At 41.2% G+C, this 24389-nt stretch overlaps 1 protein-coding gene across 1 annotated transcript in view; it reads right to left on the bottom strand.

Annotated features, from left to right (window-relative positions):
* Positions 1-24389, bottom strand: part of PPP1R14C (protein phosphatase 1 regulatory inhibitor subunit 14C) — a 106549-nt gene that overhangs the window by 2019 nt on the left and 80141 nt on the right. The window lies entirely within an intron of this gene.

The following is a 24389-nucleotide window of genomic DNA, read 5'->3' as shown; positions in this document are numbered from 1 at the left end:
GTTAGTCCTTGAACCTCACCAAGAATGGCAAGGCTGGACTAGTGTGCCTCAAATTTGAGTGTGCATCAGAATCACCAGGGGGACTGCTATGGTTTGAATGTGTCCTCCAAATTTCATGTATTGGAAACTTAATCCTCAAATTAATATGTTGATGGCATTTGGAGGTAGGGCCTTTGGGAGGTAGTTCGGATTAGATAAGGTCATCAGAGTAGGGCCCCCAAGATGGGACTGGTGACTTTATAAGAAGAAGAAAGTCCTGAGCTGGCACACACTTGTCCTGTCACCATGTGATAACCTCCACCATGACATGACGCAGCAAAAAGGCCCTCTCCAGATGCCAGTGCCATGCTCTTGGACTTCCCAGCCTCCAGAACTGTGAGCTAAATAAACCTCTATTATAATAAAATACCCAGCCTGTGATATTCTCTTACAGCAACAGAAAATTGACTACTAAGACAGGGACTCATTAAGGACCACACAGTGCTGGGACCCACCACTAGTGTTTGTGATTCAGTAGATCTGGGTGGGGCCCAATAAGGTGCATTTCTGACAAGCTCCCAGGTGACACTGATGCTACTTATCACTGGAGAATACTGCACACCACTGGTGTAGATCACACTAAGAGTCTTTGAACTTTTTTGACAGCAAACTATAGATAAAAAAACCACACCAAAACAAAAACACACTTTATGTTACAATCCGGTACCTACAAACACACATCTGAAATTAAAACTTACAGGATACTTACTACATGCCATGCAGTCTGGTATTTCTATTCTACTCTAATTTCATTTACAAAGTAATGCTAGGGAAGACTCACTAAAAGGATTTCATGACCTGTAAATCGATCAGAACCTAAAGATTGAAAAATGATCCAGAATGGTTCCCACTTCACACAATCAGGAATCTCTCATTGTTGCCTCCTGTTTTAAAATGTTTGGCCACCAGATAAGTCATATTTATTAGGTAACAACTACCTGGTCTTCCTGTTTTATATTTGTCAAATACAAAGCTAACAGCCAATCAGACTTTCTGATCAGCAAGCGACAGTCAGTAAGTGACAGAACTGAGCACATCAGGGACTATCTGAGAGCAAAAACACCGAGGAACTTTGCTGTCCATGGAGCCATCTGAAAAACAGCTCTCAATCTCCCTTATCAATTATAATCCTCACTCATGAGCTCCCAGACTAAATGAGCCCTGCACTACTCTCTGGCTATAAAGCACAGTAACCCTAAATATTTAATATTATATTAGCACCAAAATTTATTTTATGAATAATCTTTTCCCTATTATAAAAGTAATATGTGTTTTTTCTAGAAAACCTGGAAAATACAACCAGCAACAATGCAGTCCTCAGAATTAACTACTATTAATATATTTTCTTCTATGGATATTGAAGAAAATATATTGTTTTCACCTAATTAAGATCATACCATATAAATATATCCTTTTTCTTCACCTAGCATTATGTCAGATGCTTTTTCCCACATTAAACAATCTTCCTAAAAATTAATGTTAGTGGTTATATAATCTTTTTGTAAGGATGTTATACAATCTGCTTAATTCCTCCCACCACTGGATATTTGGATGGCTCCTGACTTTTCAAAATTATAAACAATGCCATAATTAATGTCTTTGTACATAAATTTTTGTCTGTAGCTTGGATTATTCCCTTTGGAGAGCTATCCCAGAAGAATGTAAAGTGACTTAAACATTTTAATCACCACCATTTCTGAACTTGTACAGAATGAAATACAAGTGAAGTAAAATGGAGGCCTTATTTTAATTTTCTGAACACTGTCTATTCTGATTTAAATAATTTTCTAGGATAAAATCATGCCACATTTTCCTATTTATATTCAATTTTAATTTTGCAAATGTAAATGCATTTCCTATTGCTTCCTGTGTTATGTGGTTTAACCAATACATAGTATTCTGCACATACAGTTTCAATTTTGTTGTTTTTGGAATCTGTTATGCATATGACTACTACAAAAAGTTTCAGTATTTGAATGTAAGCTTGTTTTTTTTTTTTAAAGCAAAGGTCAAAAATCACAAACCCTATAATTTATTTTGTTAATAACTGGTAATTTTTCTGCACTATTTTAATAACACATTTTCAAAAGTAAAGACTAAAATTACATAAGGAATAATCGACCCTACAGACCCTTTCTCTTCATGACAATCAAATTTAAATTTGGATAATTGAAATCAAATTTGGTAACCTAAATCAAATTCAAACTTTCTCACAAAGCTAATCATGATGTACATAAATTTCAGAGATTAAAAAGTTTAAATAAATGCTATTTGCCTTGTGCATATGATATATTCACATTAATGAAATACTCTCATTTTAAATTTTATATTAACATAATTTATACATCTATATCTTAATACACTATGTTGTGCATAATATGCATATTTTAAACTGCTCATTAAATTTGCATAATGGGGTGCTCAGTCGACTAAGTTAAAAAATAGCAAGACCAATATTTATTCTCCATACAGAAACTTGGCAGTATCACTTGCACAGAAGGATTTTGTTGATTACAGATGATTTGCAAAGAAAATTCAAGGATCTCTAGTCAAGAATACTTTGATGGCTCTTGGCTCCTATTACTCAAAAGCACTCTATTTCAGTAACAATGTATCTCATTTACTCCTAAAATACTATCACTCCAACTTGGGTTACAGACACTGATTTAGTCAGAGAAGTGCTGCTCCTTTGAGGAAATCACCTCTGAGTTAAGACGAATTAACAGAGAGGGGCCATCTTGGGAAGATCTGGGGGGCCTAGGTCACAGCACATGTGCAGAGCCCTGAAGATAAATAAGCAAGGAAGTGGAAGTCCCTGGCACAGAATGGCCAGGGTGACTGTGGTGGAGGGCTGGGCCCAGTTACCAGGGCCTCATAGGCACAGAAAGGTGACAACAGAGCATCGCGGTGGAAAGCTCTTGGAGGCTCTGGAGTAGGGCAGCAGCAGCATCTGATTTATGGCTTTGGAAGATTCCTTTGGCCACTGTGGGTCTTATGAAGATAACAGTGAATCACAGACCAGTTTAAAGCTACAGCAGTACTCCAGGCAAGAGATGCCATGGGCTTAGAGTATGTTGATAGAAACCCAGATGGAAACAAGTGGGTAGACCCGGGACCCATTTAGGAGGCAGAGCCAGTAGACCTTGCTGCTGGACTGAGTGTGGGAGTAGGGTGTGGTGGGGAGCGGGGACAGGAAAGCAGAAAGTTAAGGTCACTGTTCCGCATCAACTGGAGGAAAAGATAGTGCCATTTGCTGAGATGTGGGAAAACTGGAGGGAAAAACAGCAGGCTTACAGATTTGTGATGAGATGTCAGGATGACAAATATGACTTTGGGCCTCAGCTCATGGTTGAAAACATTAACATGGACATCATTGGCATCTAGATCAGTACCTTTCAACTTACATACAAAACCAAACCAAAAAAACAACTATGCGTGAGCCCTGGAGATACCAGCCTGAAACAAATATTTTGTGAAAAATAGAATTTATTTTATTCTGAAAAAATAAAAGTCAAGACCAGCAAATGTGTTCCCACCCACAGTTTGTAAACATACAGTGATCTAGACCTGGACTATTCAATACGGTAGCCACTAACCATATGTGGCTATTTAAATTGAAATAAAATAAAATAAATAAAATTTGAAATTCATTTGTTAGTCACGCTAGCCACATTTCAAGTACTCCATAGCCACAGATGGCTAGTGGCTGCCATGTGGACAATGCCGATAGGGACTCTTTCTATTATCCCAGAAAATTCTGTTGGGATGTACAGATGCTGCTGCTTTAAATTGCAGGACTAGGTGGGATAACCTTGGAGCTGAGTAGAGTATAAATAGAGAGGAAGATAGGGTCAAAGGTGACCCTAACAAATGAGGTTTGCTAGAGGACTTGGAGCCATAAGAGCTAGGGGAAAAACCCAAGAGAATGTGATGTTCAGAAGCCAAGAAGGAAAAGTGTTTCTAGCAGAAAGAGGTGCTCACCTAAGTCAAGTGCAATGAGAAGTTGAGTAAATCAGGACAGAGACAAATATAATGGATCGGGCAAGAAAGGGCCAGTGTGTCTTAGATGAGAGAAGTTTGAGTAGAATGGTTGGGGAAGAGGCTACAAGGTTCCCAGTGAGTTTTCTTTTTTTTTAACAGCTTTATTAAGGCATAATTGAAATGCCATAAGCTGAACGTATTTAAGGCAGACAACAACCACAAGCATACTATCTGCATGATCTAACATCATGGACACATCCAACACCTCCAGAAGTTTCTTCTTCATGCTTCTGTGCAATCCCCCTCCTCCCATTCCCAGGAAAAAACTGACCTGTTTTCTGTCACTCCAGATTAGTTTTCCTTCTCCAGAGTTTTACATTAATGGAATCATAACACTGTACTTTTTAGTGTGGCTTCTTTCACTCTGCACTATTATTTGGAGATTCAGCTAAACTGCTGCATGGATTAATAGTTCATTCCTTTTTTGTTGCTGTGTAGCATCCATCATAAAGATGTACCACAATTTATCTATCCACCTGTTGGTAGAAATACGGGTTGTTTCCAGTTTGGGGCTATTATAAATAAAGTTGTTTAAAACATTCATATACAAATCTTTGTATGGAATATGCTTCCATTTCTTTTGTGTAAATATCTCTGGGTGGAATGGCTGAATCACTGATCTATTTATTTGTCTATGTTTATACCCATACCATATTGTCTTGAAAAGTACAGATTTATTTATAGTAAATCCTGAAATCAGGTAATGTTAGTCTGCCAACTTTGTTGATCTTTCTCAAAATTGTTTTGGCTATTCTAGGTCCTTTAAATTTCCTTAAGACCTTTAGGGCTGGGCGCGGTGGCTCATGCCTGTAATCCCAACACTTTGGGAGGCCGAGGTGGTTCAATCGCCTGAGGTCAGGAGTTCAAGACCTGCCTGGACAACATGGTGAAACCCTGTCTCTACTAAAAAAAATACAAAAATTAGCCAGGCATGGTGGCAGGTGCCTGTAATCCCAGCTTCTCAGGAGGCTGAGGCAGGAGAATTGCTTGAACCCGGGGGGCGGAGGGTGCAGTGAGCCAAGATTGTGCCATTGCACTCCGGCCTGGGTGACAGAGTGAGACTCCATCTCAAAAAAAAAAAAAAAAAAAAAAAGGAATTTTAGAATCAGCTTGTAAATTTCCCTGTTGGGGTTTTGACTGAGATTGCCTTAAATCTGTAGATCAATTTGGGGAGAACTGACATCTCAACACTAATGAATCCTCTCACCCATGAACATGATTTATCTCTACTCTCAGTTAAGAACTAACTTATCTCAGCAATGGTTTATAATTTCCAGTGTACAAATATTGTTCATCTTTTGTCAGATATATTCCTATTTAATATTGTTGATGTTATTGTATACAGTATATTTTTACTTCCAATTGTTGCTGGTATAGAGAAATACAACAGATTTTTATATATTTATCTTGTATCCTGCAAGCTTGCTGAACTCATATTAGTTCTAGGAGATTTTTTGTAGATTCTATTGAATTTTCTACACAGTCACGTTGTCTATCAATAAAAACAATTTTACTTCTTCCTATTTAGAAGCCTTGTATTTCTTTTTGGCCTAACTGTACTGGCTAAAAGCTGCAATACTGTGTTGAATAAAAGCGGTGAAAGTGAATACCCTGACCATGTTACTGATCTTAGGGGGAAGCATTCAGTCCTTCACCGATAAGTATGTTACCTGTAGGTTTTTTGCAGATATTCTTTATCAAGTTAAGGAGGCTCACTTCTATTTCTAGTGTGCTGAGTGTTTGTATCAGCAATAGAGGCTGGGTTTTGTCTAATGCTTTTCCATTACTGACATGATTAGAGGGGTTTTTCCCCCTCCTAGTTTTTTAAAGTGGTAAATTACATTGATTTTCAAATGTTAAACTAATCTTGCATTCCTGGGATAAACCACACTTGATCATAATGGCTTTTTTACATATTGTTGAATTCAATTTGACAGAATTTTCACATCGATGTTCATGTAAAATACTTGTCTGTACATTTCTTTTCTTGTAATGTCTTTATCTTTAGTATCAGGGTATTGCCAGCTTCATAGCATGAGTTGGGAAGCATTCCTTCCTTTTCTAGTTTCTGGAAGAGTTTATGCAGAGTTGGTAGGATTTCTTTCTTAAATGTCTGGTAAAATTCCCCACTGAAGCCATCTGGGCCTAGAGGGTTTTTTGTTGTTGTTGTTGTTGTTTTGTTTTGTTTTGTTGTGTGTTTGAGGGGAGGTTTTGAAAGGTTATACCTATTAAGAAATTTTCCTGTATGAGACAGCAAAAACAAAACTCTCTTTCCTACTCCCACACTCAACACAGAATACCTCATGTCACCAAAATGTGGGTGGGGGGTTGCCCCACATATCAAGTAATTCTCCAGAAGACATCAACAGAGTGTCCTACGATTCAATTCAATTCTGACACTTTTTTTTTTCTTTTGAGACAAAAGTCTCACTCTGTCACCCAGGCTGGAGTGCAATGGCATGATCCCGGCTCATTGCAACCTCCGCCTCCCGGGTTCAAGCGATTTTTGTGCCTCAGCTTCCCAAGTAGCTGAGATTACAAGCATGTGCCACCATGCCCAGCTAATTTTTGTATTTTTAGTAGAGATGGGGTTTCGCCATGTTGGCTAGGCTGGTCTCGAACTCCTGGCCTCAAGTGATCCGCCCACCTCGGCCTCCCAAAATGCTGAGATTACAAGCGTAAGCCACTGTGCCTGGCTGATTCTGACACTATTTACCTGGAGCTGGCATTAGAGTTAGATGCCACGGGTTAAAGTATCAGGCCCACAAGCCTGACTCCAGCTTCAGATGCCAATTCTAGGTTCCAGGTTGTCAACCTATACTTCTGGCTGACCAGCTATGAATTGAGGTTCTCATGACCCTCTCTGAGGGTACAATAATTTGCTAGAGCAACTCCCAGAACTCAGGGAAACACTTATATTTACTTATTACATTAATAAAGGATGTGATAAAGGATACAGATGAACAGCAGATGAAGAGACACACAGGTCAGGGCTTGAGGGAAGGAGCATGGAGCTCTCATGCCCTCTCTGGGCCCCTCTCCCCGCACATACATATGCTCAGCAACCCAGAAGCTCTCTGAACCCCACAGTTCTTCAGGGATTTTTATGTGGGCTTTATCATATAGGCATGATCAATTATTAACCCTATCTCCAGCCCCCTTCCTCTTTTTGGAGGATGGGGGTAGGGCTGAAAGTTCCAAGTTTCTAACTGTGGCTTGGTCTTTCTGGTGACCAGCACCCACTTAGGTGCCCACCAAGACATGCCTCATTAGAACAAAAGACACTCCTATCACCCAGGAAATTCCAACAGATTAGGAGATCTGGGTCAAGAACTGCGGTCAAAGATGAAATATTATAACAAAAGATGTACATAGCAACTGATTGCTCAGGAAATTGTAAGAGTTTTAGGAGTTCTGTGCCAAGGACCTGGAGCAGAGAGCAAATATGTATTTCTTATTATATTACAATGTTGAGGCAGGAGAATAGGGTCTGGAGGCAGGGAACCTAAGGCTGGTTTGCACAGACTGACTAGAAGTGAATCAAAAGGAAAACCCTAACTTTCCACACTCAGGTAACAAAAGGATCAGAGGCTGTTCTCTTTCCAACCCTCCCCACTTTCTGCATTGCAGATGAAAAATGGAAAGTACTTCTGATAGGTCCTCTCCCGCAACCAATCAGACTGGTCACAGGCCTAGTCTTCATCTGCACAGGGGTGTAACTTTGAAAATTCACTTCAGCCTCTGATTGGTCACCTTCTGCAACCAATCAGACTGGTTGCAGGCCACTACTTCATTTACTTAGGGTCTAACCAAGTAACCAATGGGAAACCCCTAGAGGTTTCTGTAACCAGCACTCTTGAGCCACTTGCTCCAGCCCGCTCCCACTCTGTGGGGTGTACCTTCATTTCAGCAAATCTGTGCTTTCATTGCTTCATTCTTTCATTGCTTTGTGTGTTTTGTCCAATTCTTTGTTCAAAACGCCAAGAACCTGGACATTCTCCACTGGTAACAATATCAGGCCTATTTCAACTAAGTTGTTGGATTTACTGGCACAAGCTTGTGCATAATATCTATAGAATCTGTAGTGATGTCACCTCTCTCATTCCTAACGTTAGTAATGTGTCTTCTCTCCTTATTTCCATTTATCATTACGGCTACAAGTTTATCAATTGTATTGATCTTTTCAAAGAATCGGCTTTTGTTTCACTGATTTTCTTTATTGGTTTTCTTTTTTTTATCTTCTTTTTTTGAGATGGAGTCTCACTCTGTCAGCCAGGCTGGAGTGCAGCGGCACAATCTCGGCTCACTGCAACCTTCACCTCCCAGGTTCAAGTGATTCTCCTCCCTCAGCCTCCCGAGTAGCTGGGATTACAGGCATGCACCACCACGCCCAGCTAATTTTTTATATTTTTTGTAGAGACGGGGTTTCACCATGTTGGCCAGGCTGGTCTTAAACTCCTGACCCCAAGTGATCCACCCGCCTTGGCCTCCCAAAGTGCTGGGATTACAGGCGTGTAATTACACTGTGCCCAGCATGTTTTTCTGTTTTCTATTTCACTGATTTCTGCTTTTATCTTTATTATTTCCTTTCTCCACCTTGCTTTGGGTTTAATTTGCTCTTCTTTTCCTGGTTCCTAAGGTGGAAGCTCAGGCCATTGCTTTGAGACCTTTCCTGATGCAGACATTTACTGCTGTATGTTCCCCCACCCCCAGCAGCACTAAGAATTGCTTTAGTGGCATCTCACACATTTTGATATGATGGGCTTTTATTTTCATTCAGTTTAAAATAGCTTCTAATTTCCCTTTTAATTTCTTCTTTGGACTGTGGGTTAGAAATGTGTCATTTAGTTTCTAAGGATTTGGAGATTTTCCAGATAATCTTTCTGTTACTTATTTCTAATGTAATTCCACTGTAATCAAAGAACACACTTTGTATGGCTTGAATCTTTTTAAATTTGAAAATTGCTTTCTGTCCCAGAATATGTCTGTCTTCATAAAAGTTCTGTGTACATTTTATTAAAAACCAGGCTGTCTCCAAGCTGATGTTTCACCACTACCTTTATACAGCCTCCTCCCATGTAACTTGTACATATATTGGACATGCTGAAAGAAAGGATGAACACGAGTGTTCCCCTGTTGCAGGATATTCAAGTGAAAATGATATGTTATTTAAGGCAATTCTTTAACCACAAAGGACATGATCTTTTGCAATATTCTAAAAAGGGAATCCATTCTTTTTTGAAGTTTCAGTCCCTGGCTAAAAGGATGGGTGAGGATCAATGAGGAACTCCCTGGTGGATGTGGTTTCTGTATGGGGATCTGACACTGCTTACGCTCGACTGCCAAAAAAAAAAGAAGGAAACCCTGATTGAAGGCCTCCTCTGTGTGGCCTCTTTACATGTTCCCATATTTAATCCAATGTAGTAGAGGTTTTACAGTTCAAAACTACTGATATTCTAGTTCATTACAAGTCACTGCCTAAGATCACCAAGCAAATGTTTGAATCCAGGCTTCTTGATGCCAACTGAATTTGATAAGTATGTACTGAGCCCATGCTCTAATCTAAGTAGAGTCTATGCCAGACTCTACTCAAGTGCTGAGATGCAGAGCAGAAGGTGGCAGAGGCCCTGCCTTCCAGGAGCTCCCAGGCCAGCTGGGAAAGAAGACACAGAAACACAGGCCCTGCCAACATATGGCATGAGCTGCAGCTGGGGGTGAACGGGTGCCCTGCGGGCAAAGGACAGCCCCTGTCAGGCCAGTTCAGGCTCCTCCCATGCTGCCTCCCACAGCCAAAGACTGCAGAAGGCAGCCAGAGCTCTGAGAGGCCTCGAAAGACCTCTGTGTTCATTTAAAGGCCACAGAATCCGGAAATGACTGCTCTGGAAGGGCCAGCTCCCTCCCCTTCCTTCCTCCCACCCTCTCCTCTCTCCTTCCCCCATCACTCCTTCCGGGGAAATTTTTATTAACTGACTGCCTCTCCACCAGTTTCTAAGATCTGGCCATTCTAGTTTCCTAGCAGTTGAAATACAATTTCAGCTAACTGCCATAATTTTTAAAAGACAAACAAACATTTGCCTTGACCTAGCTTTCAAGACAAGCAGTATCTATTTTCTACACTGCCTCAGTAGCTTTTGTCCAAATACGTCTCAAAATACTACCTAAGAGATCCTGGGTCCACACCTTAGAATCTACCTCTCAGCAGAAGCATTCTCTGTGGGCTGTTGTGCTCAGCCCTGGGCAGGGACAGAACTGCAGGTGGACAAATTGTCGCATGTACTGCTTGTGATGAGGCTGGGGCCGTGTGTCCTGAGGACTATGGATCGTATAATGATGCAAGAAGGAGAGAAACAGCAGAAAAAGGTTTGGCTTACAAATATAGAACAACCCTTTGAAACAGATGCCTAAAAAAAACCTAATGGGTTTGTTCCTGCCAGGAAGGAGTCACCCAATACACACACACACGGTAAGAAGCAGTGTGGCCACATGCCTACGAGAGGGACTCTAGAGTCAGATGACTTGGGTTCAAATCCTTCTGCACCACTTAGAAATGAATCGTTTTCTCCATGCCTCAGTTTTCCTCACCTATAAATAGGAGCAATGACAGTAAGACCTCACCTCAAGGATGCTGTAAGGATTAAATGATGAGATGAATTACTGTATGTTACATGTTTGGAAAAGTGCTTAAAGAGTAGTAAGTGCTGTACAAGTGCTTGATACTGTCATCATCATTATCATCATCATCATCAGACTACACTGAACCTTCCAGTCTACAAATTCAAATCAAGAATATGCTACTCTGGGCCAGGCATGGTGGCTCACGCCTGTAATCCCAGCACTTTGGGAGGCCGAGGCAAGCAGATCACCTGAGGTTGGGAGTTCGAGACCAGCGTGACCAATATGGTGAAACCCTGTCTCTACTAAAAACACAAAATTAGCAGGGCATGGTGGCACATGCCTGTAATCCCAGCTACTCCGGAGGCTGAAGCAGGAGAATCACTTGAACCCGGGAGGTGGAGGTTGCAGTGAGCTGAGATCACACCATTGCACTCCAGCCTGGGTAACAGAGCAAGACTCCGTTTCAAACAACAAAAAAAAAGAATATGCTACTCAGACCACACTAAGAAAAATGTAGCTTATATCCCCCCTGCCCCACCCCTGCCCATTTTCACCATGGGAAAGGTTTGACATTGAAGACAGAGGAGAAGTATGTTGTGTGACACCAAGTGAGACCATGGGTGCTCAGGCTGGGGCATGGATGTCAGGCTGGGCGCAGCACACATGTGTTTCTTCTGAGGAAGCTGTCAGCGTTCCACCAGTGTTTCTCCCTCAGTGATGGTCAGTTTTCCCAGCTTAGACAACAGAGACTCTAACCGCTGAGAAAATCCACAGCAGGCTCTCCGTCCCACCTGGCCAAGGGCCACAGTCCCTGTAGCTTCTTCCTCAGATTCCTGCCTGGGACCGCTCCTCCCCACAGCCTGAGCAACAGCCCAGGACCAAAATCAGCCACTCCAGAGCCACCCAGACTGTGCGACCTCCCCTCTCAAGGGACTACAAAGGAGATCGTATTTATTCTTCACATCATGAAGTGCTAGAATTGCACTTGAAAACATTCCTTAGGTAGCATTTCCCAACAGCTCCCTCCCGGCTAAACACACACACACACGCACGCACACACACACACACACACACACACACACAGTGGCACCAACCACCTCCCTCCGCTTTCAGCTCCTCCTCCTCATGCTGGCTCCTCTGAGTCTTTGGATGTGGCTGTCACACTGCAGGTGAAGTTTTACCCTCTCACCGAAAACAATGAAAAGGTCCTCTCTTCGGTAAACTCCTGGGCCCCTACCTCTCATCTCAGTCCTGGGCACTATTTTGGGATCTGAGAATGCACCGCATGGACCTTTTTAATGCATTCACTCACCCGAGACTATTCTTTCCTATGTGTGTGCATTTCTAGTTTGCTTGGCACAGTACCGTGCTCTCGTGGGTACTGAGTATCTGTCAGGGATTCAGATACAGCACATACTTACTGGGCACCTTTCATGTGACAGCCACTCTGTTTATTTTCACATACTGTCTCATTTGATCATTACAAGTATTATAAACCAGGCTCACAAGGGTTTAGCGGTTTGTCTGAGGTCACACAGCAGCTCAATGGTCAGACCAAGATTCAAACCGTAGGTTAATATAAAGGCCAAAGGGACCCGGGATGATCACCGCCCTGGGGTGGAGGGCACAATTCCCTTTGCACCATGCTGCCTGGGGTGAGTAGTCTTTATTATTAAGCAACCGGGTTAGGTAATTGTAGTCTAATTACAAACTAAACTAAAATGACCAAAAATGTGTTATGATAAACACAACAATCCTTTCATTTTCCAGTATGGGAGGAGGGATGAAAGACATGCAAAGGTCAGTGTCCACAGCTAGACTGGAAATTCTCCCCTGAGTACGACGAACCTTTTCCTCCAGTTCTGCCCGTAGCCTCTTCCCAAGGGGACAATAAAAATCTCCAGAGCCCTCAGTATCTCCCTCCTATTCTAGCTGTCTTATAAATTAGAAAAGAAGAATTTAAAAAGGAGGCAAAGCAGGGAAAAAAAGAAGAAAGAAGGAGGGGAAGGAGGAAAGGAAGAATAGAGTGCGTGGAATGCTGACTTTTCTGCCCACTGAAATTCTACCCAGGCAGCCCCCAGAATCATCAAGGCTCTCCTCATTGGCACGTCCAGTGCCCCCAGCCAGGTCCCTTGACACTGCTAAGGACCCCTATGTTTCCTTTTCTCTTTAAGTTATCAACTTCATTGAGGAATAAGTTAAGAACAATAAACTGCATCTATTTCAAGTGTATCACTGATGAGTGGTGACAATTGGTTATACCCAGGAAACCACCATGACTATCAAGATGCAGCACATTTCCGTCAGCTGGGTGCAGTGCCTCACACCTGCAATCCCAGCATTTTGGGAGGCTGAGGCAGAAGGATCACTTGAGGCCAGGAATTCGAGACCAGCCCGGGTAATAAAGCGAGATCCCATCTCTACAAAAAATTTAAAACATTGGCTGGGTGTGGTGGTGCGCACCTATAGTCCTAGCTACTCAGGAGACTGAGGCAGGAGGATCATTTGAGCCCAAGGATTTCGAGGCTGCAGTGAGCTATGATTGTGCTCCTGCACTCCAGCACGGACAACAAAATGAGATCCTGCCTATTAAAACACAACAAAGAAAAAACATTTCCATCACCACCAAAGATGTCTTATTCCCATTTAGAGCTCATCTGGTCCCAAACCCAGTTAATCTGTCACCATAAATTAGTTTGCATTTTATGTAAATGAAATCATTCCTCTTATGCATTCTTTTTTACTTGGCTTCTTTCACTCAATATTTCTGAGATTCACCAATACTAGATACTATTGTGTGCGTCCGTAGTTTGATTCCTTTTTTTTTTTTTTTTTTTTTTTTGAGACAGAGTCTCACTTTGTCGCCCAGGTTGGAGTTCAGTGGCGCAATTTCAGCTCACTGCAACCTCTGCCTCCCAGGTTCAAGCGATTCTCTTGCCTCAGCCTTCCGAGTAGCTGGGACTACAGGTGTGCACCACCATGCCCGGCTAATTTTTGTATTTTTAGTAGAGGCAGGGTTTCACTATGTTGGCCAGGTTGGTCTCAAACTCCTGACCTAAAGTGATCTGCCTGCCTTGGCCTCTCAAAGTGCTGGGATTACAGCGTGAGCCACCACGCCCAGCTGGCTTGATCCTTTATATTGCTGAGTAGTACTCTATTGTATAGCTAGACCGCTATTTGTTTATCTATTCATCTGCTGATAAATGTTTGGGGTTCTCGTCATTGCAAATAAAGTTGTTATGAATAAATTTTACAAGTATTTTTACGGTCTTTTTGTTGTTGTTTGTTTCTTTTGAGCCCAAATTCAGTAATGCAATGGCTGAGTTGTGGAATGTGTATGCTCAACTTTTTCTAAACCCCCCCTCCCAGTTTTCTAAAGTGATTGTACCATTTTACACTCCCACCAGCGGGGTACGAGAATTTCAGTTCTTCCACATCTTTCCCAACACTTGGTGTTGTCAGTATTTTTCATATTAGTCATTCTAGTGGGTGTATAGCAGTACAATTTTGGGGGGAGTTTTTCAAGGAGCTTGCCTACTTCCCTCTGCAGCAGGGCCTCCAAGAACATTGGTTTGTTCCGCATTGTTTTGACATAAGGTTGGGGAAAAAAAATAGACTCCCCCACAGAGCCACTGTCTGCGTGGGAATTCGCACACTCTCCCCATGTCTGCCTGAGTGTTTTACCAGTCCTCTGGCTTCCTCCCACATCCCAAAGCTGTGTGTGTTTTGTGAACTGCCATAGCTACAATGTTCCAGTGTGAATGAATGTGGGTGCAGGTGGGAGCATGCCCTGCAATGGGGTGCCTTCCTTTGCAGGGCTGGTTCCTGCCTGGTGTGTGCTCTGAGCTGCCAGGATGAGCTCCAGCCACTAGCCACACTGAACTGGAAAAAGAGGGGTGGAAAATAAATGAATAAAAATTATTATAAAACAAAAATCATAAAGAATATGATGATCACTCAAAGGCATGGCAATAAACAATGAAGTCCGAAAGTGCCTGGCCAGCCTCCCACACTGGTTACTGATTATTTTGGAACCATGTGATGGGAGGGGGGCGCTCCTTACAATTTTCACTTTGCACACATTTGTTCCTGGATTTAACCCACTGCCACTATGATCACTATCACTCACAGATTCACCACAAACGGGGTGACTAATTATCAAATTTGATTTTATTAGTCTTTCTTAAATGTCTATATAGCTCACATTTATTTCAATGTTGAATATTAGAAGTGTTTGGGGGTCTTTATTTAGAAGTTTGGAAATGTTTTTGAGACCAGAAATATGCCGTAGGAACTTAACTCTTGTGTATATCAATTAGCCTATGGTCAAATTGGTTTTGTTTATATGTAGTTTCATTTAAAATCTCAGTTTCCAGGAACCTACCAACGATGTTAAGTGGAGATTTGCTGTACATTCTCCACCTGGGTCTCTAACCGCCCCTCCTCACTCCCCTTTTTGCACTCCCACCCACCACCTGCTGATTAAATGCTGGCCTCCAAAGCTCTGTTCCCAGGCCCCTTGGGGCACTCTCTTTTACCAGCCACACTAGTGACTCAGATCTCATCTTTAGCTCTGGTTTCACCCTGAGATCCAGACCCACATTTTCTGGGGCTACCAAAGATCTCCATGAGATGTCCCATGGGCAGATCAGTCTCAAATGACCAAAAGTGAACTAACTCACTGTTACCCATCCATTCCTCCAACCTGTCCCTGCCCTTCAGGAAGTTACAGTGTCCATTTTTGTGTGTCCTGAACAAATCATCATCGAGATCTCTTCTCTCGCCAAATTAACCTATAAATTTAATGCAATTCTAGTCAAATACAAATATTCAAGAATAGTTAAGACACTTTGAATAAGGAATTGTAGACTTATTGGACCTTTATTAAGAACTTATTCTAAAGCCCTAGTAATTGAGACAAAATGCAGGGGTAGACAAATAGCCAGAAGTAGTCCCTACTTAAAAGGAAACTTGACATACAACAGAAGTGGATTACAGAGCAGTGAGGGTACACTGAACTGACTGCTCAATAAATGGGACTGGGACAATAGGCCAAAACATAATTAGATCCCTACCTTACACCATATACAAAGACAAATTCAAGAGGGTTTGAATACCTAGGTGTAAAAAGTGAAAGTGAAAGCTTTCAAAGCCAAATACAAGGAAGACTGTATTTAAGACCTTACAGTCACGAAAGATTTCTTAAACAAGCCTTTTTTTAAAAAGCACAAGCCAAAGATGTCATTAATAAATTTGGCTTCAATTAAAATTTAAAACTTCTGTACAAAAAAGATAACACAAGTGAAAATAAGCTCCACAGTTTGGGAAAATAACTTTGCAACCTATATCAAGGTCAAAGGATTGTCATCTAGAATATATAAATAACTCTTAAAAATCAACAAGAAAAACACCAACAACTCAAAAGAAAAGTGGGCAAAGATTTCAAAATGGAAATTCCCAGAGAAGGAAACATGAACACCCAATAAGCAAGTAGGAAAAAAAAAATGTCTCAACCTTACTAGCAGTCAGGAAAAATTTTGTTGAAACAATGAAATAGCATCAGTTGGCAAAATTTTTAACACTTAGCAATACCAGGTGTAGAAATCATGAGTTCAATAGGGAATTCTTATATCCTGTTGGTGGGCATGCATGCTGGTGCAAACATTTAAGAGCAACTCCATTTCTTATATATTCTTGGAGAAAGTCTTGTACACAAGGAAGGCAACAGGCCAATAATAGTTATTTTATTGCACCACTGTTCATAATAATGAAAAACTGAATACAGCCTGAGTATCAACAGAAGAATGGATAAATACATTACAGTGTATGAACAGAAAGAAATACTATACAGTAATAAAAATGAATGAACAACAGCTTTCTGTATTAACAAGGATAAGTGTCAGACACCTAATGTTGGGCAAAATACACAAGCTGAGAAAGAAAATTTGCAAAATATTCTTCACACAGTTACAATGCATACAAAATAATCCATGTGCATACTTGTCACCCCCACATGATTCCAAAAGTCTTACTCATCTTTGTCTTCCTAGCATAGTGAGTGCATAAGAAATAAGAGGAGCTGCTCAAAGTTTTGCAGAGTAAAGGATTGTACAAATGAACTGATTAATTCCTGTAACTCTGGCATAAAAGTGAAGAAAAAGAGAGAGGAGACACTGAAATCTTTAAATGTCAACTGAGTGAGGAAAAAACTAGACAAAGTGTCAACTGGCCCAGGAACTATGAAGGCTCCAGACATGCCCCTTCGAGCACGGGAAGCTAGCCAGACTTGGGGTGTGACGGAAGACACAGAGCATTAGGGGAAGGGTGGGCCTTGGATGTTCCTTTATACTCACACATACTAATACAGAGGAGACATCGAAGAGGCAATAGAAAGACAAGCAACATTTCCAGGGAGCTTGGAAAACTGACTTTACACAACATGCTGCTGAGAGGCTTCTAAGAAAGAAAGAAGTCCAAACACGTTTCAGAGGGGATGCGGCAGCGGCCATGAAAACACAAGGTCCTTTCTCTCCCCCTGGAGTTTCTACCACATGGCTCTGTCACAGGGGCGTGGTATCACAGTGGCCACCCTCTACTCTGAGCTCTGCGCCCTGCACTAGTCCGTCTTGGGGCCCATGACTTTCATATTCCACCCTCAGCGCCCCACCTGCTCTAGCCAGTACCAGCAGCAGCAGATGGACACACATTTTGTAATTATCACCACAGCCAACTATCTGGTAGCCTTCCCTAGTCATTCAAAGTAATTCATCTGTTCCTCTCATTGATGATAATGTGCTGCTTTAAAAAGATGGGCCCGTTGGAAAGTAGGAAAAGGGGAAACTACAGTATCACTGCAAATCCCTGTTCTGTGCATTACCTATACTTACGTCCTTCTTTTAAGCATTTTGAGCCATTTAAAAAGCTAAACGAGATAAATGGATATTATGCAGTGGCCCTTGGATTGGAAATATTTCCTGACAAAAGAAGAAATGCTTAAAATCCCTGCTCAGGAAACAGTCTCACCAATGGCAGTGGTTGTGTACATTACGCAAGCTCTAATAAAGGGTGCCCAGAAGAACTGCTGATGCTCACCCAGCTTTTCCAAAAACAGACAAACAAACAACAACAACAAAAGACCCATCCATTCCCTATGCAGAGGGTGGGGGGACAAGGGAGAGAAACGGCAGATGAGGATTCCAAAGGCTGGGACCCACATGGGTCATGCAACTCCCCACGTGTTGCCTCCTCTTTGTGCCCCTGATCAATTACTTCCTTCAAGGTGCACATTCACAGGAGCCATCTGCCCTGGGCCTGGGGGCTGGCTGCCAACTTACAGCAAATTGAGTCAACTCCATGGTGAGTTTCCTGTGAAGCAGCTACCCGACACTTCTTCCAAAAAGCCTGACATTAGCAGATGGGTGGGAAGCAGGCAAAGTGTGAAGCGGGTGGTGGGAAGGGAAGAATTTCCAGATGCCCAAAGTTTAGATGAGTGAGGAAAATGGGCAGGTGGTGTGTGCCTCTTGGAAAAGGTGAGGATAACACCTGCAAATTGTTCCAAATGGCAAAATGTCCTCACCCAAAGAACCAGCTAGGCATTTAAAAATCACACTGAAAACTCCTGGATGAGGGCAAACAGGCAGGCAGTTGAATCAGTACTGATGAGCTCAGCTTTGGGGTGTTCCCCAACTCAGTGTGACACGGGGATTTGCTCCTGGAAGTTACAGGCATGAATCAGCTCCACAGCAAGCCCTCTCGCCCACCATCACTCACCACTGACACATTTAATTTCCCCCTTCTTTTTGGGGGGCAGGGGTTGTTTTTATCTTTCGAGAGGTTCATTTGCTGGCAGGGCGCACCAGAACTGATCCTATTTTTCATTATCTGAAAGGAGGCTTATGGATCTGTTATGGGTAAGGGTTTGTGGCTGCTGTTGTTAAAATGACTTCTGTCAACATAAATTCCTGAAGGTCTTAACTACATCCTGTTTTTTCCCCCTCCTTTAACTTAAAACCACTGACACGATGTTGTCCACTTATTTTCTTGACTATCTGCCTTTAAATAGTAATTTGTTCCACCGTGAGCGAAGTCCCATTAATCTATTTTATAGATTCAGTCCATTGTTCTTGGGCTAATTTATTTTTTTACCCAAATTCCAACCTCTATTTGTATGCAGCAGAACAGTTCATTAACCCTCCCCTAGATTCAATCTTACAGCATTTAATTCTCCCCTCACTTACTAACTGGTGTCTCAGAATCTTTACATTTTCAATTTGGGCAATGTAAAATAAAATTCACATATATCATCCAGTCACAGTAAATAATCAATAGAGTAAATTTGGCAAAATTATAATCTCCGACTTTAAAATCACTGAGGAACTAAAGTATAAATAACTTCACCAAGATTCTCATTCATTGTCAATGAGGGAGTGTATTATTTGCTACAAATAACTGAATTTTGCCTAAATAAAAGAAACCCATTTCCGGGCTTTTGGGGACTTTTGATTATAACTCTCTCTGTTATAGACATAGAAATTAAAGTCATGTGTCACATTGTCTTTATTTTATATTCTTTCTTTTGTCTAGATAAGTCCAAGCATAGGAAGAGAGTGTAGAGCTGTTTCTAATACAGGGTTGGCCATTCTCAGTTTAATGAATAAGAAAAGGCCATAAAATCACAGTCAATCATTTGAAAATGCTAACCAGGTCCACTGCCCTTTAAAGCTTGTGCCTCCTCTATCGTGTCTCTTATAAAAATAACAATGATTAATTATCAAGAGAAAGAAGGCACCCAAAAGCAAGGCCCACGTGGCTTTTCCTATACTGCCATCTAATTTCTTCTGATCACTATTATTATTATTGTTATCATCACCATCTCATGGTCATCCTGCTTCTAAGAGTGTATAGTGAAAAATTTAACCTGCCCTCACCTCCTGAGAGGTGAGCTCTAAGCCCTTAGAATATCTGCCTGAAAAAAAGCATCTTCGTTTACTTGGGGTATGGTGCCAAGTTACATAGTCTAACGATGTGATTTAGAGTAGACGCTTTGGGTCATGTGGTATCAGCTGGAGACAAGGTCAGCCACATGGGTAGTCAACTATGTCTATGTGATTAAGCCCCAGTAAAAACTCTGGACTCCCAGGCTCAGGTTAACTTCCCAGATTGCCAATACTTCCTGCATATTGTCACACATCACTGCTAAGAGAATGCTGTCCATTCCACAGGGAGGAGACAAGTGGAAGCTTCACATTTGCCACTTTCCTGGACTCTGTCCCATGTGTCTCTTCCCTTGACTATAGCCTTTCCCTGTAATAAACCAGAACCATGAGTATAAAATATTTGAATTCTTCTTGCAAATTATCAAAGCTGAAGTTGGTTTTGAGGACATGTGAACCTGTGATTGGTGGCAGAAGTGACAGCAGTCTTTTGGACCGTTCCCTAACTTTACAAAGAGTGCTGAATGAAGTCCAGGAAATAAATGCAGAGTTTTGCTTCATGACTGCATGTCTTCAGCAAGCTTACCTAACATTTCTGGGTTGATTTTCCTCAATGAAGATAATCTTAATCAGCTTTATAAATATTCTAAAGTAGAGCTTGTGCTCAATTCATAAAAATTCAGGAAAAGGCAGTGAAGAGTTGACAGAGCATAGGATTTGGACTCAAATGTGGGTCCTATTCCAGCTCCAGCACGTACGGCTCTTTTACCTGGAGCAGATGAGGTCTGGTGCATAGAATCCTAATGAAAGTATGTGAGCAATTGTAATAATGGGACCAAAATCCTTTGGGCTATTAAGTAAAGCTACACATGTTTCTGGCTAATAAACCCCAATCCTTTAATACTTGCCTGCCCAATGACACTAAAACATTATAAGGCTTTTGTAGCCAGTGGCTACAGCCACTAAAATGTAGTTTTCATCTGATTCTGGTCTGTCCTTCTCAATTCCTTCTCTATTCAGAAACATTGTTCTAAACGTGACAACTTTTTAAAGGTGTCTTTTTAACTCACCAATCTAGCAATCAAGCTCTGTTCCTCATCCCAGCCCAAGATTACAGTCTTTTTCGAGGAAACCCCATGACAGCCAGATGAAAAGGGTCTGACATAAGAAAGGAGTTCCCTGCCTATGGACACACACTCAGACCCATTGAAATGAATAATATGACTGCTTCCTCTAGCAAGTGCAGATGCCCTAAAAAGCACATTCTGTCAAGCAATTTGGTTTCTAACTTAGAGAACCATCGAATAAGCTCACAGCCTGACATTTCTGTCCTTTCATTCCTAAATGTTCTTTGAACATTTAAATTTCCACCATAGTTTACTGTGGCCTTCCAAGAGGTTGCTTTAAAAATGGATGTAGAAGTTCCCTGCCAGGTCTCAGTTCCTAGATTAGTTACAGGCACACAGGTATTCGATACACATTTGTTGAGCAAATGAATAAAGAAAAGATTGTAAAACACCAAGCTGTGTCTCTTTCAGTCACCACACGGTTTTCCTGTATTGTAAATACCACTTATATTCTCTCTACTCTGTAAACAGCTCAATGCAGAAGGAATGTACTTCCATGTATCCATAAACTGAACAATGATTTTAAAAGATCAGTTTAAATGCTAAATAAATGATTGACAATGGCCATCACCAAAGCTAGTCAGAAAGTCAGTTACCATGAAATCATGGCAGAAGGAAACTCTGCCTTCTTACTGCCAATATGAGAAGAACAGCAGAGCAGGCCTGCCTTTTAGAAAACACTGCTCGATTTCTACTCACAAACCAGATCACACATGACTTTCTGGTACCAGTGCATGTCCATGACATTTCCATTACCTGGTAGATTACTGGAACCCAGAAATGCCTTTTGCTACCTACTCTCGGACTTAGTTATCCTGGATGAATGGATGCCTATCAATGTATAGGCTTTGATATCATTGTATAATTTGATACAATGATAGGTTCTATCAAAACCTCTAGTTCAAAAAAAAAATAAATGCATGGAAAGAAAAACCTGATGTTTATCAAAGAGCAATGGCATAGGTATCTTCAGCTATAAAAAGAGATTTTTTTAAAAAAGCTCATTGACTAGACAACTCCCCTAACAGACGGTAAGGCAGATGCCCTCAAGCCCACATTAAATGCATTTTCTGTTCATCCTCCCAGTACAATGGAGGTTCTATTTTGTAATCCCAAAATTGGAAACTGTGCAAAGATAGTGAGAAAAAGGAGAAGAAGCTCCTCCTAAGTCTGGCTAGCAGGCTTCCAGACCCCCATCTCTGATTTTTACCATGTCCACTAGGCTAACACTACTGATCATGCAAATACAAGTAATATCCAAAATAAAATTACTTTTGCCTCTTGCATTATATGGAAACATCCTTTTGCTACCTGTAAGTCAGATCTATTTTAATATTCACTACATTAGAAATGGCATTTACTTAAGGAAAAAAATGAAATCACCATTCTTACTAATCACTCACTCATACATTAGTGAGGTGCTCACAATTATACTGCTGTGTTTCCCAGCAGTCAGGAAGATTTACATGACAAGAGTCCGCAGACTGAATATGAATCAGTCAGGTCAGCTATGGATTTGGGGGGAAAATGAATATGAATCAAAATGGGGGCACACAAGTCCTTTCCCTATTGGCCAGTGGCCCATATAGGATGAAGCCGTAGACCCAAAGTATATGACAGAGGGTGACACACCAAGAACAATATCACTTCTGGGAAATTAGAAGATTCTGTAAAGTCAACTCTTTAAATGTAATAATCCAAGAATATCATTATTGGCAAACTTGGACTTCTTGCATATTTAACATGTGATAGGCAAGCATTACTTTATACAGAATAAGATTCAACTAGCATACTAAGGGCCTACTATGTGTGAAGCTTTATGTCATGTGCTTTAATACATAACCTGACTTCTCCGTTCATTAACTGTGTGAATTTAGGCAAATTACAGAACACTTCTATGCCTCAAATTCCTTAACTGACAACAATGGTGTCAATCTATTAGCTTTGTTGTGAAGATTAAATGAGACCTCCTGTTTCCAGTCAGGTATGTAAGAAGTTTGGAAATTGCCATCCCATCCTAACAAAAGTAAAAAGCTGAACAAACTCAAAAATCCACAACTCTTTTTAGATCCACAAGGGAAGTGAGGTCACTGAGCAAACAAATGCCCCCGAAGTAGAGGGACTCACAGGTGAATACAGAAAATCACAACTGCCTGGAAGAGAAACTCACAAGGAACAACCTTTGTGGGAACCAAAGGATGAGTAGAAAAACTTGAACTGGAATTGACAAATTGCTAGTCTCAGAGTGGACAAGTTTTAGAGATAAAAATTCCATGGGGATCCAGTCACGGGCAGAGGTAGGAGCATACCTTTGTACGAGTCTTACCTCTAAGAATTCTACCAGGTCCTCACAGTGAACACTGGAGAAAAATTCCCTTGAACTTCCAGCAGGACGAGATAAAAAGGAACCATTTTGAAATACACCAGAGCATTCTGTTCTTCATCTTTTTCTTCTTCCTTTTTTTTCCCCAAAGTCTAAAAGTTTATTTAACAAGATCTGTCCTGAGGAGAAACTAACCAGAGCCTAACCTGACAGGGTTTTAGTAGAGCCTGAGTGACCTGGGGGAAGGGAAATACCAAACTCCAGCTGGCTCTAGCTATCCATTCCACCTAAAGGGGCATGGGGGCGACCGAGAAGCACTTGTGAAGTTCACAGTTCAAGGACACAGGCTCCCTATATGACTGAGAACTAATCACAGGACTATGGATGCTTCCCCTCTCCTCACACCTTACTACCACACTGCTTAAGGCCCATTTACAGCAGTTCCTTTTACCTAATTCATCATATTCAGATATCAAAAAAAAAATTATAACACACAGTAAAAGGCAAAAAAATTTGAAGAGACAGAGCAAGCATTAGAACCACTCAGATACAGCAGGAATATTGGAATTATCCATCCAGGCATTTAAAACAACTCTGTTTAATATGCTAAGGGCTCCGATAGATAAAGTAGACAGCATGCAAGAACAGATGGGGAATGTAAGTAGAGAGATGGAAATTCTAAGAAAGAGAAATGCTAGAGATGAAAAATACTATAACAGAAATAATGCCTTTGATGGGTTCATTAGTAAACTGCACACAGCTGAGGAAAGAATCTTTAAGCTTGAGGATATCTCGACAGAAATAATTGGAGAGGTATTCTATGTTCATAGATAGGAAGATACAATATGGCCAGTATGTCAGTTCTTCCCAACTTGATCTACAGACGCAATGAAATCCCAGTAAAAATCCCAGGAAGCTGTTCTGTGGATAAAATCAATAAACTGATTCTAAGGTTTATATAGAAAGACAAAAGACCCAGAACAGCCAACACAATGTTGCAGGACAAAAATAAAGGTGGAGGACTCACACTACCAACCTCAAGACATACTTGAAGCCACAATAATCAGGACAGTGTGGTATTGGTGAAAGAATGGACACGTAGATAATTGGAATAGAAAAGAGACCCAGAAACAGACTGACATAAATATCAACTGATCTTTGACAAAAAAGCAAAGGCATTCAAAGGAGCAAAGGTAGGCTTTTCAACAAATGATCCTGAGACAACTGGAAATCCACGTGCAGAAAATGAACCTGGACCCAGACCTTACACTCTTCACAAAAATTAACTCAAATGGATCACACACGGACCTA

The sequence above is a fragment of the Pan paniscus genome, chromosome 5 (assembly GCF_029289425.2).
Source record: "Pan paniscus chromosome 5, NHGRI_mPanPan1-v2.0_pri, whole genome shotgun sequence".
NCBI classification, from domain to species: domain Eukaryota; kingdom Metazoa; phylum Chordata; class Mammalia; order Primates; family Hominidae; genus Pan; species Pan paniscus.
Note: the sequence above shows the minus strand (reverse complement) of the source record. Positions and strands in the feature narration are given on the sequence as shown.